Source organism: Ambystoma mexicanum, chromosome 7p, assembly GCF_040938575.1.
Source record: "Ambystoma mexicanum isolate Mex_15411 chromosome 7p, UKY_AmexF1_1, whole genome shotgun sequence".
Lineage (NCBI taxonomy): Eukaryota > Metazoa > Chordata > Amphibia > Caudata > Ambystomatidae > Ambystoma > Ambystoma mexicanum.
Window position 1 is genome coordinate 608,337,217 of NC_090939.1, and position 17,906 is coordinate 608,355,122.

General features: G+C 44.3%; 1 protein-coding gene across 2 annotated transcripts in view; it reads left to right on the plus strand.

The window, feature by feature from the left end:
- JADE3 (jade family PHD finger 3) overlaps positions 1–17,906 on the plus strand; it is a 566,198-nt gene that overhangs the window by 192,430 nt on the left and 355,862 nt on the right. The gene's annotated exons all lie outside the window — the stretch shown is intronic.

Below are 17,906 nucleotides of genomic sequence, written 5' to 3' on the forward strand. Positions count from 1 at the left end.
TTGCCGCACTAGGCCTCGCAAACCACTAGAAGCGGCCCTTCAGTTCTACTGATGACCTACCTTAACTGTCAGTAAAACAAAAGTTAGTATATCATAGTTTATTTATTTTTTTAAGCTAAACTATCTTTCGAAGTCCAAAGGGCTGGCGCTTCTATTGAACAATTGTCAGTGATGCAGTTTAATTTGAATGTTAATCACTTTTAATTAAACAGTTTCCTCCAGTTGATGAATTCAAACCAATTAAAAAAGAAAAAAAAAACAGTCAAGGGTTCTTGTCAGATTTACAGTGTTGTCTATTTCTGATTACATCCGTAGAATGATTGTGTGCGGTTATTAGTAAGGTGATATCCTAATATCACAAACATAGAAACTAGCAAATTACTACTTAAGGGTATGCCAGTCCTGCCTCCTAAAGATTGAAGAGTCTAACAAATGTAGCTAATCCCAAGCATATAATATGCTAGGTTTGCTGACTGTGTGAACATCAGTTTCACCCCTCTAGGGGCTTTCTCAAGGCAAATTGGTCCAGTATTTATACTTGTCTAATGTTAGTTATCGAATGCGCGGGTGGAACAAAAAAGCAAAGCTTAGGACAACGAAGGAGATTGGGAAACCAAACTTTCGGAATTTAACCTGTGTATATACAGCTTGACTTTGCAATGTCTGCACAATAAGCACATATACACGGACTCTTGCATTACGCACGCTTACTATGTGCTGAAAGAATTGACCTTTAACCCAGTATAGGACCATTCACATGAGCTCGAATTTGCAATGTGCACAAGGGCTGTTTAATATCCATATGCAGTTTTCTCATTCTTGTTACAACGTCTACCCACAGTTGCACAAGTTATTTTGGTCAAGTGTCCCAGGCCATTGAAGTTATTGATTCAAAAGTGTGGCACGTGTGTTAACTTATTCTCGCAGTTGTTGCCTGGTGGAAAAAGCGGGATTATCAGTTTACCTCACGCAGTTTTTCACTCATTTATTTAAAAAATGTTGTAAGCCCAATGATGGTGGCCGGAGCTGGCCGATATTTTGCAATGGATAGGCCTTCATGTGCATCTGCCTCGTGGTGCCATCTTCAGATTGGGCGGAGTAGAAGGCGTGCCTGCTGTTTCTGGAGCTGGACGGTCTGTAAATGAGGAAGCAGCTGCTCTAGTAGTGCGACCAGGCAATCCCTTCATGGATGACAAAGACGAGGCACAAGTGGAGGTTAGCTGAGGGGGACGCCATCCCACTTGCAGATTTTGAAGACGAGAGTAAAAAAAAAAATTAAAAAAATAAATAAAATGCAACACTTTTATTTGAATCAGTGGTTTTAGTACGTATTGGCTGCTGCATGCAGAAACGGATTTGGATTCACAGGCAAAAACGTACCCAATAAAATCACACAAAGCGTGAACAAATTTGGGAGAGAGGTTTCATATTGGGATGTTGCTCTGCAGGGGATATTAAATACAGATTATTAAATCTAAAAGCAGTGAACCTTTTGTACTTTAAACATTAAATTATAACCAAATGTACTCAAAATTCTATAATATTATGGATACCGTCTCCAGCTTTCTCCTGGTCGTAGGACTGATAGTGATTGAATATGAAGGAATACGAATTCAAAAACATGGACATTAAACTCTAAATCATACTGTGTAAATGGTTCACTTCATACTTTGATAAGCGATCCAGCCAGGAGGAGTCTGATTTCATCTCATTTGCTTTAAATTGACCTTTTGTACTTTGCCAGCAACATTACAGGGCAATCTCCTCTGAGAATATGGATCAACACCCCAAAAAAGAAACTAACTCCAATGCTTATTTGTCATTTACATTTTCTTTCATTGTGACGGGCCAATCGAATCATTTTTGTATAGTTCACTCTGTTCATTTTCTATCACATAACCTCCTATTGCATGTTAATGAGCCTCCCCACTTGTATATTTGTGACTTGGGCCCTGCTGGAGCACTGTGCGGGAGACAGCAAGTCCCTTAGTTAGATATCGTTGCCTTCATTTCTGACGTCCCTGGAAGGGTTTGCCCGCCATGCCCTTTTTGGTGCTTGTTTCAATTTGAACCGATGGCTTGGGTAGGAGTTCTTCTTGCCAACTGGTTCGTATGTGTTGCTGTTGGATGGGTCCCACGTTATCTCAGTCACATTTTATGATTGAAAATGTGTTGGTGTGTCCCTTTGACTAGTGGACAGTGCTAAATTGTATTTCCAATAGCATCCTGGCAGCCTTGCCACCATTGATGGGTGTTGCATGCCGGAAGCTTTCTTTTCACTTCAGTGAGGAGAATCTTCTCCCATTGTCATGTGTGACGAATAACCAGATGTCGTCACTTCTTCCATAGGATGAACACGCTTCCCATGAGCTGTATTTTGAGGGTGTGGGAAATGTGTTGCACTTGGCTGTGTTGTGTTTTGGCACTTGGCTGTGTTTTGGCACTTGGCTGTGTTTTGGCACTTGGCTGTGTTTTGGAGTTGGAGAATGTCTTGTACTTGGGTGGATTGCTGGGGGCAGGATACATGCAACCCTTGACTGTATTTTGCAGATGGAAAACGCATTGCACTTTGCTGTATTTTGGAGTTAGGAAATATGTCACCCATAGTTGTAGTTTGGTGGTAGGAAAAGTGTTGCACTTGGATGGATTTTGGTGGGTAGGAAATGTGTTGCACTCAACTAACCGTACTAAAACTCAATATTCCGCATACTCCCCCTGAAACTCTAAACTAACTACAACCGTACCACTAATGGGCAACAAACCACACATACACTTCACAGCACCAGACATGAAACCAAACACAAGTACACTTAAAGCACCCATGCACGATCATACCTCAACACCACATGACTACCAACCAAAAACTCACCAATGCTCAGTGACCGTTTTTTTCTGAAGTGAAGTAGCCAATAGGACATCAAAGCTCTCTTGCTCTTCTCCCCCTCAATCCCACTAGCAACCCCTGATCCTCCTTCCATTGCAGAACCGCTAGAGCACCAAGAGACAGAACAAGTGGCAGCAGTGCGCAGTACAAGAGCACATAACCTAACAAAACATAAGGCTGTTACCCGACAGTCCCCCTGTGGGTAGCTCTCATGGGCAGGGAAACCCCCATGGGACTAGTGACGACCTGTGGAGAACATGGAATTCACACTTCTACAAACTAGAGCCCATACAATCATCAAGGTAAAACAGAGTGAAAAGATATACCTCCTTTGCCTTTTGTGGCAGTGTGGGTCAAGGGAAGTACAAAATGAAGGAAATTCCAATAAAGCTTCTATAACAGATATATACTATAATCAAACACAAAATGTGCAATATTAACCAAATAGAAAACACTACAAAAACCCACTCCTGCAGAAAGAACAGCAAATTTGCAAAAGATGGCAGATGGAGCATTCTGGGGGAGAAAAGGTGAGTACAAATGGCAAGGTTCTTTTAAAAGGATATGTTTGTTGGATACAAAAATGGAATTGGTGACCTAACCAGTCTCTAGGGCCCAGAAATGTGTCAAGGGGACAGTTGGCAGTGAATAGTACCTTTTTGCAGTTCTTGGTGGTGCAGCAGTCAAACAAGATTTCTTGGAGCTGTGCAAGCAATTTGAAGATCTGTAGAGGGCAAAGGCAGCAACAGAGGGTCCTCGTGGTTCAAATGTCGAATGGTTCTTGAATCCTGGCACCAAGCAGTTAAACAGCACAAAAAACACTTTGATCTCAGCTATCTTTGGTCTTCGGCTGCCGAATCCCAATCCAAGGGCTCATGGACAAGATGAGTCCTTTTCTTGTGCTTCCAAACCCGGGGCAGGCTGGCAGACAACTGCAGTGGTCCTTCAACACAGTGAGGTCCTGAGTGCTGCTGTGACTGGCAGAGAGGCAGTTCTTGTTCCAACAACAGGTTCACCCAGTGGCCCCTGGGAATGATTGGAGGACGCATCTTGCCTTTGCCTTGGGACACCTGCCTCCCCCCTCACAACTGGAGGACCCTGAAAGGGACTGCTCTCCCAGCAGGGTCCAAATTAAATCTTCAAGGGTTGGTGTCCAAAGGATGATTCCAAGAAGGGGTGTGAGACGTCTTCTTTTAATGGTACAAGCTCACAGGTGATTGGACTAAAGCTAGCCTTGTCCATTCCCTGCTTTGGAAATGAGTGGACGTCTCCCTTCTGACATCACACCCAAAGTACTTTGCTCTAGAGTAAGTTGAGGGGACATAAAGAAGAGGAAGACTGAGAAACACAATGTCCGAAAACTTCCCTACCCCCCACTGTACAGAGATCTCCTGTCTATACTAACACTGCCCCCTTCCCTTCTCACTCGGATCAAAGCCCTTTAGAAAAGCAGCACCCTTGTATGAGGGGGATCTATGCTGTTTCCCCCGCGAGCCGTTTTCATCGAAGCCCAGTTGCTCAAGTCCGATTTTGGCACTGCAGGGAACATCCTTCCCTTTCCTCTGCCCTTCCCCATCTTCCTTCCCAATGTGGGGGACATCCTTGCAACCCATGATTCCTCCTCTGCCCCCTCCCCATGCCCAGATGTCTTCTTGTACACCCCACTTACATCTGTGCCTGACCCGCTCTCCCTTTCCTGACACAGGTACGCCACACACAGACACACTCACACAAAACTGCCCCCTCCACTCCCCAATGTCGCTCCTTACCTCCACAGTCCGGCCTGCCGCCATGTACAGCCCGCTTCCTCTCTGCTCAGTAAACGCATGCAGAATTCCTTGCAATGAAAGCACTCTTTCTGGGAAACTTGCAGCGAGGAAAGCGGGCTGAGCGGTATGAGGCTGCTCCCTTTGAATGTATGTGCTCCTTTGATGCCTGGGCCCAGGACTATCCCAGGATTCCTGTTGTATGGCGATCTGTGAAGGAGGGTGTTACCAACTCACACAAATAGATCAAAGGTGAGGCATGGCCCTTCAGATCCCTGTCCTGTCGTTTGGCAGGAACAGCCTGTCTGGACAGAATACACCTCACCTTTCACAGCTGAGCTAGCTCCCAGGAGCTGACACTTGATGTCAAATTGGATGCGGTTGCAATGTTCATGAGTTGTGCCATGCATCATGCCTGCATTAAGCATTTGCTACTTATGATCATCATAGTTTTGGTTCAGGGGTGCGTATGTTAAAATGCAGTCCCTGAGCTGTAGAGTCTTGGCTGTCTCAACAGCTGTCAGATGGGCACTGGTAGAGCAGGCACTGCAGATCAGGATACTGATGCAGCAGGGAACAAGTGCACACCATGCTTTTGGCATGGAGCGTGTGAAAGGGATTTTGATCAGCAGCTTACTCTTATGTAGATCAAATAATCTACATAATTGCATTACTTACTAAAAATCAAAGCCAGTGCTTGCACACCCTTGCCAAATAGCAATTCATCAGTTTAAGTCACTGGTCCTAAAGGGTGCTTGCTGTCAGAATCCGGGTTGTGAAGCAGTATTGGGAAGCTTTTGTCTGTGTTCTGCGTGGCTGGAATCTATGTATTTCTTGGTTTTAATTTATGCTGTTCTGAAGAGCTTAAATCAAATGTGTAGTGCCGGCTCCACTTATTTTCTTAGAATACCGTGAACATTTCTGTAGGTGTGCACTGCAGCTTTCCAATGAAGGCCACCACTAGGTTCTGCACCTTTGGAGAAACTCGTTAATTCAATCAGCTGTTTGCTTTTGCAGCTCCTACTGTCCACCTTGAACTGCAGAATGGTGTTTACTGCAGGTTGTGTGCCACAAATTTGCAACAGAAAAGGGGCCACCTTTGATGGTGCAGATATTTGTCACTGCAAGAGAAACTTAAATGATCTTCCGAGGGACTAACCTATTCTAGGATGGCCTGTATCGTGACTCTGCCCATCAAATGTGCAATGTAGTTGAGTGATTGCACTCTGGTGGGAATGGATCGGTAGGCCTTTTTCTTTGGCTGCAGGGATTATATGTGGTTGGAATTAAGAAGGTAGAATCTTGCACAAATAGTTTTACGGAGCCTACGCAGACCCTATGTCGATTATTTATTTTCCATTCTTGTTATGCGCTGCCTGGCATGGCACTAAGGTCGCAGTGGCCTCACTGGTGGCCTCGTTGGCTTTTCACTAGCAGCAGAGGAAGCTTATTTGGCACAATCTAATTGAAGTAGTCATCAAACATGGACTTTAGGGAACAGGGTCAAGTTGGAAAGTAAACTCATTTAAGCCATCTATTAAGTCTGATTATTACACCTCTGATGATAACAGGACAGGTCTCCTGTACAACTTTTTTCCTAAGTGTGTGCATTGGTTACAAATCCGAAATTAGTACATGCATATGGTATAATTTGCTATACAGGTTGCTGAAGTCAGACTGTTGTAGTGGCTACTAGCTTGGTGTATGACGCCACACCTGATGTCCTATATGCAACGCTAGTGGCATCTTCTGGACTTAGTTCCAGGATTGGCAGTTAGAGGTGACCATCAGGGTGGTGGACACTAGTGATTTGGAGGGGTCAGAGTCTGTAATAGTCAGCATAATAGTCAACAAAAAAATTGGACCTATAGAACCGGGAATAGCCTCTCAATACATTTATTTATTTCATAAATACCAATAAATGTTCAATTTTAAATTTTTGAAAACATTTATTCGCATATTCATATAAAATACTGGGACATTTCCACAGGCAAGTATCTACAAGTTCCACTCATACTCAATCACTCCTACCATTCATTCTGTTTTTTGCTTTTTCGTATCAAATTTTTGACATGTAAATATATATGGCCTCATAGATGGACGGCCTCTGACCCTAATTCCACATTCCACATTACACAAGTCCTTCATACGATTATCTGATGGTTCCGTCCGTGTGTTCCTAATTAGACCGACGTTTGTCTTTTTTTGTTGACTATTATATAACGCCTGAAGGACCTGGGACTGTAATCAGGCACCCCTTTGTTTTATAATATAGTCAGCATAAGACAAGATGACCAGAGCTAATAAAGAAGGCACTTCTTTAATCTATATTGTGTTCTCATTCCTTTGTGGCTCATCACTGCATCACCTCAAATACAGCACGTACAAGACCAGAACATGGCGACGAGCGGTCAAATAACCCTATGTGTTGCAACTGCTGTGGGGGGAGCAATTGAAAAACCCTATCACCAACCCCTGAGGAATCGAGATCCACCACCTAGGGCATTATTAGTGGCTGCAGGCAAAGAGCTGTAGCGACGCTGGGGCCATTAGTTTCAGCAGAATTTTACCTCTATGTGCCTGAGCATGTAAGGTGGTCTGTGGTGTTGCGACTGTCGGCTGTGCTCTTATTTGTACGTTGGAGTGTGTGGCCGGGTATAGTGCTGTGGTGCTGTCAGCGTGAGTCTGAATTTCTATCATTCATCTCAGATTGGGGCTCCTGTTGCTTTGGTGTTGAGGACAACAATGATAATGTAATGCGACGTGGAGCCAATCGCTGACCGCGCTGAAGTAAGGACTCCTGGAGTTCAGCAGAAGAAATGTCATAGAGTACTGAAGTACTGTAGTGGGGTTAAGGATGCAGGGATTCAGAGGAGAACGAGTGTCTATGGGCAGGACAAAACCTTCAAAGGTACTGTGCAATGCATGATGGCCTAATGGAAGGATTGTGCGATAGCTGTTCGAGCCGTTTTAGCTGTTTAGAGGGTGAAGGGAAGTTGGTGTTTGCTTTTGGGTTTGTATCTCTTGATGTGAAGATCGCTATCTTTTGGTTTTACATGAACTGGATCCTGATTTACTAAGACTGTATAAAGAGATTAAATTGAAACATAATTGAAAATTAACTTGAGGTGAAGTTGAAATGTGTAATGGCAGGTTTCAAAATTGCTGGGAGAGCCTGGTTAGCTTGACACCAAGAACTACCAGGAGCGAACGTTTGGCTTCGAGGCCTTCTAGTGCTATATAAACATGTATGTTACATTAACTCTCTATTTGGTCATGCCTAAAGCAAAACCAAAAGTTGATGGCTGGAAGGTTTAGGATAAATCGCAACCACAGGCACAGCTCTTGGGAAGTCTCACAACCATCGTTTTTCAGCCTGCCAAACCATTACAGAAGGGGAAAGACGGTATGCAAATCAGGCTTGGTCCCACCCCAAAAGGGGCAGCCCCGCCCGAACTGCTAGGTCCCATCCATTCTGCGCTAGAACACAAGCATCCCAGACATGTTTCAGCCTTGTTGGGCCACATCAGTGAGGAGTAGCTTGGGTCTCTAGGCCCAGCAGGCTCAGGAGCCACGTCTGAGCATACCAGTCTCACTCGGCAGTGACTAAAGCAAAGCCAAAAGTTCATGGCTGGAAGGTTTTCAATAAATCGTAACCACTGGCACTGCTCTGGGCAACCCTCCAGACAATTGTTTTTCAGCCTGCCAAGTCATTACAGCGCAGGTGGGCTAAAAAAAAACAGTGGTGTGGAGAATTGTGTCGATTCCCCCCACTAAAACCCTGCCTAGAGTCTCCTTCCAGGTGGCCAGGAGAGGGCAGACTCGTCCTGGTCCCATTCTTCCTGTGGGTGGTGTAATGTGGGAGGATCACTTGACTGGAGACCAGGCTCCGAGGTGGGGAGATTGTGCAGGGTGCGATGCAGTATTTTTCCTTGAAGAGGAATACTGTTGACCCAGACTTGGTAGGAGATTGTGATGTATCAACATGGCACTAAGCCAATATCTCCTCTAAGGGTGACGATGCAAAATCTGAAGAAGTGACTCCACTTTGTGTTGAACCCAAGGAACCAATCTTTTATACCTTTTAGGTTCCTGTGCCCCCACATTATCTAAGTTATGCCAGCAAGATCAGTGAACAGGTAACCTTTCGTATCCCATCTGTCTCTCAAAAGGCTACATCTTATAATTCCTCCCTTAATATTGTGGGAAGAAAATCCATGTTAAACCCTTTTAAACAATTGGAGAAATCAAATTTTTCCAAAATAAACTTCAAGTCCCATAATCCTTCAGGGGATGTGAAGAAGACGGCTGAAGAGTCTAGGTCAGACAGGCAAGCCTAAGGGCTCTTGGCAATGTCAGACAATTAGTCCTAAGTGCCTGAGAGCCCTGAAACCAATTAGCCCATCAGAGAGGCATACAAGTCGGCAGAAGGGACGAGCAGCAGAAAGAAGCTGGAGCAGGAGCTGGAAGGTCAGCAGTAGTAGTGGACGAAGCTTGCAGATCACAACGAAGTGTGACCACAGAAGGGGCGCCGGAGAAGAGGAAGGCCAGATTTCACCTGCAAAGTTGAGTTGCTCCTTTGCTCACAAACCCTGTTTGGCTGTGGCAACATTGGAAGGGAAAGGAAGCAACAGGCAGTCTTGTCCAGGTGCGCCTAATTGATGTCCATGCAGAAAAGAAGTTGTCCTTTCTTCCAAGGCCTGTGTGCAGAAGCAAGCTGAGTGAAACTGGAGAGCAGGAGGCTCACCCTTGATGAGGCAGGATCAGAGACACCCATGCAGCAGAGGGGCGTGCGGCCCAACAGTGCCTGTAGAAGAAGAAGAAACAGAAACCAAGTATGGAAGCGGCAGCAGGCCGCAGTTTGTAATTGGGAGTCGAAAAAGGAAGCTCTGTACTACTGAACAACAGAAATACTTTGCCGGTAACTGTCACCAGCTTTAATTAAACTTGCACTTACAAGAAGTGGGAAGTCTTTCAGACAAGAGCAATGTAACGCATGGTTATGTGAAACTCATGTGTGTAGTGAGTTTTTCTTTTCTCTAATATAAGAAATATCTTGTTATTGAGTTATCGTGTGGCTTCTGTTAACACAGAGAATGTTGCTGGTGGCTTAATTGAAGTAGAACTTACTTTCCTGAAGAGTTGCAAGCACTGTTTAAGGAGACTGTGCGTGAGATTCCTTGGAAGCTGAATGCTGACCGAAAGCTGGGACCACGTCTTTGAACTGGCAGTTTATAAGTAAAACTAAATCGCGTGTGTCTAATTTCATTTACAATAAGTGCACATCTTGTAACTTATTAAAGGCTGAAGCAGAAGTCGCAGAAAGTTTTACACAAGCTCATAGAGGGCTTGGGTAATAACCTATTTAAGTGAATCACGCTCAATTAAGAACTATACACCAGTGTTCTGAAGTTGTTGAAGTTATTGTTACTATAGATTCCTCTCAATTAAATGTGACAAGATCATCCAAAGCTGAAAGTGGCACAACAACTTTGGGGTAACCATTGGAGGAAATGTATAGATGAAGCTGGGGAATGGGAGATGAGTACGTGTTTAAAAGAAGCGGTTGAAAAGTCTGCATAGCTAAGACGATTTGAAAGGAGAAATGGTCTGAAAGCTAGAAGCACATTTTGTGGCAGCTGCAAAACAGGCAAAGAGGCTGTCCTTTCCTGCCATACAAGAGAGAAGAGTGCCTTGCCAACCTGTAGAGGTCGAAAAAGTCTTGTTGAAGTTGCCTAATGTTGCAGTTGTAGCAGCAAACTTGTTTAAATCAGAATTCTTAGTAGCAGCAGTAGAACTGTTATGGTTGGTAGTCTTGTCAGAAGTAGATGCTGAAGCGAACTGTGGGGAAAGGGAGCCTGCTCTCAGTTTAAGAAGAAGCATCCTGACAAACTGTGAATAAAAGAAGTTTGAAAGTAGAAAAGTTGATACTAGCAGAAGTGGTACTTTTGTCTTGACCTTTACCCATTCTTTCCTGGAAGGAAGTCACCCATTAGTGCTGTTAATTCTTTGTGGAACTGTAAAAGGAGAATCTTTTCATCAAGCAAAGAGACATTGGCCAGTGAATTTTATTTATGTGGACTTTTGTTTTTTTGGAACGTTTCAAGACTTTGGTAAATACTTTTTCTTCCTTGGAGGAAATCGACTTTGGGACATTCGTGGGGAGCAGGATCTGCACAGGACCACTAGAAGTTATCGGAGACAAAGGGTGTTTGGTAATCTTTTATTTTTGTTGTCATGTTGCTTTTAGTGTGAGGGTTTGTTTCGTGAATGCTAGGTTTTCCTATAAATTTCATACTGGGTATGGCATCCCCTGGAAGAGTAGGTTTAGTTTATTTTATAATTTTTGTGTATAATAAAATGTCAAATTCTGAGAAAACATAACGTTCCTGAGTCTCACATTACTGATCCCTCACATGTGGAAAGTTGCCCAGAGCAGTGCCAGTACTTCAGATTGTTTTCAAAACCTTCCACCCATCACTTTTTTGGTTGTGGTAATGTTTATAATTAGAGCCATTGAGAAGACATTTAAAGCATCATGGATTGTATATAATTGACAAAACGTTAGTTTGCATCCCTCATAAACATTAGATGTGCTGCACACTATGTACTGGTTCTTTACGGGTAGCCCAATACCCAGGAGCTAGTTTTGGCTCCTGGCCATGAAAACCTGACCCCTGGTAATAGTAATAGCAAAAGTATATCTAGTTCATATTAGTAGTTGGATTAAATAGGTTTATATAAGTTTGCCAGGTATTTTTTTAATTGATAAGTGAACAATTGTGTTGTGTAACAACAGTTATGCAGGCATGCTTAGAAATCACAGCATTATGCATCTGCAAGTATCGATATGTGGGGCAGAGATTGAGTTAGGAATTGAGTATGGAGATGTGTGTGTGAGGACGTTTTCATACAATGTTTTACTGTGCCTGTTGTGGGTGGGAAGTGTATTCGGGAAGATATATGTATAGCATTGATCCTGTCCTTTGACACTGCTGCATTATTTATTATTTGTGCTAGCATCCGTATGTAAGAAAAAGTGTATGGTTCAATGTTTTTCTTGAGGACGACGTTATGGTACCACAGGGGCTTTACACCGAGAATAAGTGACCTACAGTTCTTTTTCCTCATTATGGTGACTTTCGAGTTCCTATTGTAAGATAGTGTTGAATATGTTGGTGGTTGGTGTAGTCGGTAGTGGTGAGCGTTTTAACAGTCGTGAGGTTAAGTGATGTTGTTTTGGGGAAGTCTTTTGACTGCTGGTGTAGCATGTTTGTTTTTAGTATTGATGTATGTGGTGTATTTTATGCCTTAGTAGCACATTATGATTGATGGAGGGGATTAATTTGTGGGCAGTGTTGTAGCGCAGATCCGTGCATGCCTTGTTTGCATGTTAAGCTTGGTAGAGGCGAGGAGATCAAATGTCCATTACTGGGGAGTAGCGCGGATTAGTGCATGCTACTGTAGCGCGTTGTCATTTTTGGAAGCAATGTAATGTCTGTGCAGTAGCACAGAATGTATAGCCTGCAGGCATGTGTGCATTAGTGTAGTTATCAGCTGATAGGATCGGTACTTTAGTGTTAAAGTTGTGTTATTATGGTTTCTTGCAAGTATCTTACAATGAACAATGTATGTATTGTAAGTGTGAAAACTATGTCCTCCCGTTTTTAACAGACCCAGTTCTGCAGTGGTTTGTATGACACTGTCACGCCCTAACTGATTTATATTGGTTTTAGGGGTGGGGGATAGATTTGTTTGTTTGGAGAAAGTGTTTGCTAAATTAACAATTTTCTGGGTGCTTTGTAGTAGCTACAGCTGGTAGATGTGAACTTTTGTAAACACTCCTCGGAGTCTAGGAGCTTCATTTTACAGCCCTACGGGATAGAGGCTTTGGTCGGTTGTTTGAAAGTAGTTTAGTAAATGTTATGTTACCTGGCATTTATATAGCACCTTATATATCATTGGTATGACCTCAAAGCACTGGTAGGTTGAACGCCCTCAGCAACCGCAGTTCGTCAGTAGAGTGGGAGCGTGTCATATGGTGCGTGGGTGCACCAGATGTGTGCAGCTGGTGTGGTTGTTGCATGATGGCTGCTTCATAGCGGTAGGTGTGGTGCTGAGGAAATCAGTTGGGTGTGTTCAGTCTGGAGGGTGGACACCCAGACTGAGTTCTGGCTGCATTAGGCCTGAGGAGACGCCTAAGCTAGCCGGAATGTGCTCAGCTAGCTGTGTTTTATTAGGATGATGAGGTGTTCATGGGGTCATTTTAGTATGAGAACAGCTAGCCTAAATTTACCATGGTTTAGCTGTGTTCTAGTTGAGTGATGGTGTATAGGAGAGAGTAAGCATAGTAGTGTGATATGGTGGTTATCAGTAAAGCACCTGCGAGCAGGTTCGAGAACAGGACAGAGGTGTTTTGCAGTGCGTTCTCTGGAGATATACATTTGAAGTTTGTTAAATGTGGTGCTGGAGGTTTTTAGGGGAAGTGCCTACATTGATTGCATTCTTATTTTTGTTTTCCTTCTGCTCTTTTCATATATTGTTTTCTACTAGTTTCCGGAGTGTGTCCTTTCATACGCTTGCACATTGTAGGGCCTGATGGGTGAATCGCAAGCATTATCTTAAGTACAGTTGTATGTGTAAGGGGTGTATACATACTTGTTTGTGTATACGTGTGTATCGCGTTACTGTTCTCTATCAGTTTCCGTATTAGGGAGGTGTGGCGTGTACCCGTCTCCCCTCTGTGTGATATTAAGCAGTGTACTTATAGCACTGTAAATGGAGGTGTGTGTGATCATTCAGTGATCCGTAAAAGGGGGAGGTGTTGTGAGTGGATTGTTCCTCGTTAGGTTGTGGCAAGTGTGAATATACTTGTAATACAGGTTTTCCTGTCATTAAGTTCCTTAAGGAGGAAGGTGTGTAGTGGCTAGTAGCTTGGCGTATGACGTCACACCTGATGTCACATGGAGCGCTAGATGCATCTTCTGGACTTCGTTCCAAGAGCGGCAGTTGAGTGACCAGCCTGGGTGGTGGGCACTGGTGATCTGGTGGGGGTCCAAGTCTCTTTCTAGTTCGGATACGACCATGTGACCAGAGCAGATGAGGAAGTCATAACTTTAAGGTATACCGGCATCATTCCTGTGTGGTGCTTCACTGCATGACCTGAAGTACAGCACCTACAACACTACAACACTACAACACTGTGACATGGTCTTCTGCTGAGTAGTACAGACTTGGACCCCCACCAGATCACTGGTGCCTACCACCCAGGCTGGTCACTGTAACTGCCACTCCTGGAACGAAGTCCAGAAGATGCCACTAGCGTTCCATGTGACTTCAGGTGTGTCGTCAGATGCCAAGCTACTAGCCACTTGGTTCCAGACGACTTTTCGCTATTTAAAACTGGAAAAGTCAGAGAAGAGTTCAAAGTGCGCTCACGTGGGCCTGGCTCGTCTGTCACGAAGAACTGTTTACGCACTGATGGTCCTAAAATATGTGGAATGGCGAAATCTAGAGGATGAACCCAGTAGAGACACTGTGCTTTGTGAAGCTAATTATGTAGTCGCTATGGAAACCTATAACTTACCCCCAGGAGGCTCTCGCGAGATGCTACCTCCTGATTAGTAAGCGCGGCAGGAGCAGCGCGGCTACGTACCAAAGTGAGAGTAAGAGCACTGGCACCCGAGTACAACAAAAATTAAGACAAATGGCGTTGGTTCCAAAAAATGTGAAGCCGAGAAAACTACAGCAGGCATCACGGAGAGGCACTGATTTGTAATACGATCTGCAGTCTGTAAACGACGAACATCTGGCATTTTGATTTGCCAAATCGCAGATCTTGGACAGAATTCACAAGTATGCATATCACCTAGGCCCATTTCGAGAACCAGTCGAGGAGCCCAGCATACCCTGCCGATTCTGCAGGTGGCTGAGCTTGCTGCATTGTGGGAGCCCGTGTAATGTTATCAGTCCTGCAACTAAATCTTGCCCGAAGCCCCACTGATGTTTGCAATCTCGTTGGCTCTTGAGGGGATTTCTTCCCTCGTTGAGTGGCGTGTGGCGTACAGGTAGCCTGCTTTACTGTACGCAGGCTCGGACTGGCTTATAGGCCAATGACCGAACACAAAATGTTAGCGTGGGACCAGTTGTTTTTATTTATTTTTTTTTGTGGTCAGTGGCCCACTTTTTTTGGCCCATGTGGTCCAGTTTGATACGTTACTTCACCATGAGGCTAGTAGTTTTGATTGTGTTACTCGATGAATATTCTTTAAAATGCAGTTTGCATCACATTTTATCAAAAACCTCCCCCTTGGGTACTACTCGTAGTGTGTCACAAAGGGAATTAATTGCCATTTGGAACCGTGGGCCACTTTTTCATTGGTGCCCGAGACAATTGTATGCACCAGTTAGACCATGTGTACTACCTCATTTGTAACGTTGGCCTCTCCCCTGCGGAACATGGCTGCCTTTGGACAGTTAGTGTTCCTCAGCGTGGGGTGAAGGGTTAGTGTGTGGGCTACCAATAGCTTGGATTATACAAGCACTGTCACTCTACCACCGCAGGTTATGAACCAGAACCAATTCTGCGGAGGATGCTGGGTTTATATGTAATGTTAAGGGACCTTGCACTGCAGCGTCTGCCATGTTGGCAGCCTCTTGACGCTATGTCCTGTAAGAGAGGAGGGATGGGAAGTTATAATGGGAATAGGCAAGATATGAAACTTGGTAAATTTTGATCCGTGCAGTTTGGGAGCACTAGTGTTCTGTATAATGGTGTATTGTAGGCGAGTTGTGGTGAGGGCACTTGGCATTTGTGTAGCCCCAGGTGTAGGTATTCTGCTCAATTTGCTACCAACAAGGTTTGCACAGATTGAGGATTGGTCGATGTTGAAAGGCAGTGGTATTTCAAGCTGCGTAGAGAAGTGTATAGTTTGTACGGTGTTAGTGTGGCCATTGGCAGGGGAAGGGAGTCGCTGCGTGTGCAGGTACACGATCATTGGCCAAATAGGATTTTAGTCCCCTCCCCCGAAATTCTAGGTTATGTCAACTTGACCTCTGGCACTCATAGAGCTGTCGGTGGGCAGGACACACGTGATGAATGGTACCCGGGTCTGCCCTACTAACAAAGGCCCGCGAACTCCTGCTGTAAAGCATTTCATCGTTAGCAATTGCGGTTTTCGGGTTTTTTAGGCAATCGAAATTGTTTTGGAATGTTAGCACTTGCATGTCAGGGGAATGCTTCGAAAGGGACAGGAGACAACGCAGCCTCACAGCAGTCCCCATGTGCTTGGGTTCAGCCATGAGGGGGAGAATTAACTGCTTTTAACATTGAAGCTTCACTGGAACGTGTAGGCACGTTAGGTGCTCCAAACACCGCATTTGGTCAAGAATGACCACAGAAAGAAAGTGACTCAAAAAATAAAGCTGCTTTATAAAGCAGAGTTTATTTCTGGGAGGTCTTTTAGTTTAAGATGAAAAGAAAACTCCAACCGCAGCGAGTTGCAGGCTTACATAGGATTATGCTGCAATCCAACTGGACATGCTCACTGGCCAAGCTAACCACACATCACCACCAAACTACAGCATTACCTTGCTGGCAAGTACCAAGGGAAACTTGCGTTTTGTCCTTCAATCCTATCGTGTTTATAAGCAGTGTCCGTGGCCTAATGTGCTTTGAATTGCACATTTTTCTGCTAAATTGACACTAGTTACCACAAACCTGCCTTGGCGAAGAACTCCCCACACAAGTAAGTTGCCCCTCCGCTCACACCCTTAAGTTAACCCCTCTCCCAATATTTGATGGGTTGGTCCCTACCCCGAACTTTTAGTCTAGTTGTGCCCCTAACTGTGTAAGGCTAGTATATTTGCTGTGGTATAAGGAAGAACATATGATGGTGAGCATGTTTGTGAGGGTTACAAAAAAAACAAAGTAGCGACATTTAGTGTAAGAAGTAAACGGACATTGATAAATTACAACCTTGTTCACGTTACTTGGCCAACGGATATTGCCATTACATATTCCTGCAAAGAGGACAGGGGGAAATGCTGCTGGTGCTACAACAGGCCACTGGTTGAACCAAGCTTTCTGCATTTTCAGCACATCATGAAATGCAGAAAGAGACAATGACGACTACAGGGCATAGCAGAGTTACATTTTTGGGGCAAGGTGTGGGCCCCTTAACCAAACCACCTTTTTTACTAACTGTTAGGATCAAATGAAGGTGCTATTATAAGTGTCAAACCCAGAAGTCTGTTCTGCTACCTTGTGTGTAGGCAGAGTTCAGGAACTATTTTTGGTGGTAAGTACCTAATTTTGATATCTGTCATGGGAATGGGAAATAACATTGGTAATGCATTTATCACCTGCCCTAACAAGGCGTCCCCCCCCACCCCCGGTATTTACCAATGCATGATATTTTCTGGTTCTGTAATGGGGTGTTATGACTTGGTGGTAAATGCCACCAGAGCCAATGACGCAACCCTTTTCATAATTCCCGCAGTTTGATAAAAGGAAATCCCTCTTCTTTGGAACCTTAAAACAGTATAATAAAGTATAGTGTGCTAAACATTTCATGCATCTTACTATACGGCTTTTTTAATGTTTTTTCTCCGCCCTGTAAGTTGTTGTGACGAGCAGTACATTGTAGTCTTTTTGATGACCTTTCAAGAGCGTAGTCCCCTTTTTAGTATTCAAACCTGCAGGATGCTCTCCGATTGGTACAGCAGCAACTTTCTCCCACCGAGTATTATTTGCGTTATTTCATCCTTCACTGAGATTTCCCATTCCACAGATGACGCTAATGTAGTTACAATGCAGAGTTCAGCGTCCTGTTCCTATTAGATCAGTGTGTCGCAATGAAAGTGCCCCACTAGCCAAAAGTATACAAACCTACTCAACACAACAATGGACTAACGGTCCTCCCAGATTTAGATGGGGTTCTTGATGTCCTCTGGGGTGTAGGACACTTTCACTTATAACGTATAGGCATCCGTTCAAGGTGGTCACCGACTAAAAACGTTATTGAATATCCTCCAGGGCTCGACTCAAGGCCACCGCCCAGGATAGAAAAATAGTTGCTACAGCTATAGGGCTACAATTTTTCACTTGAGTACTGACCAGGTACCAGCCATCTGGCTAGCTTTGAGACAACACCCCATTGACCTCATTGCCCGGGAGGCTGTTGAGGCTAAACGGACCGAGGACCATGCCTGAAGGATCGCAGAAAACAGCCCCAAAGGCAATACAGCTACAAGAA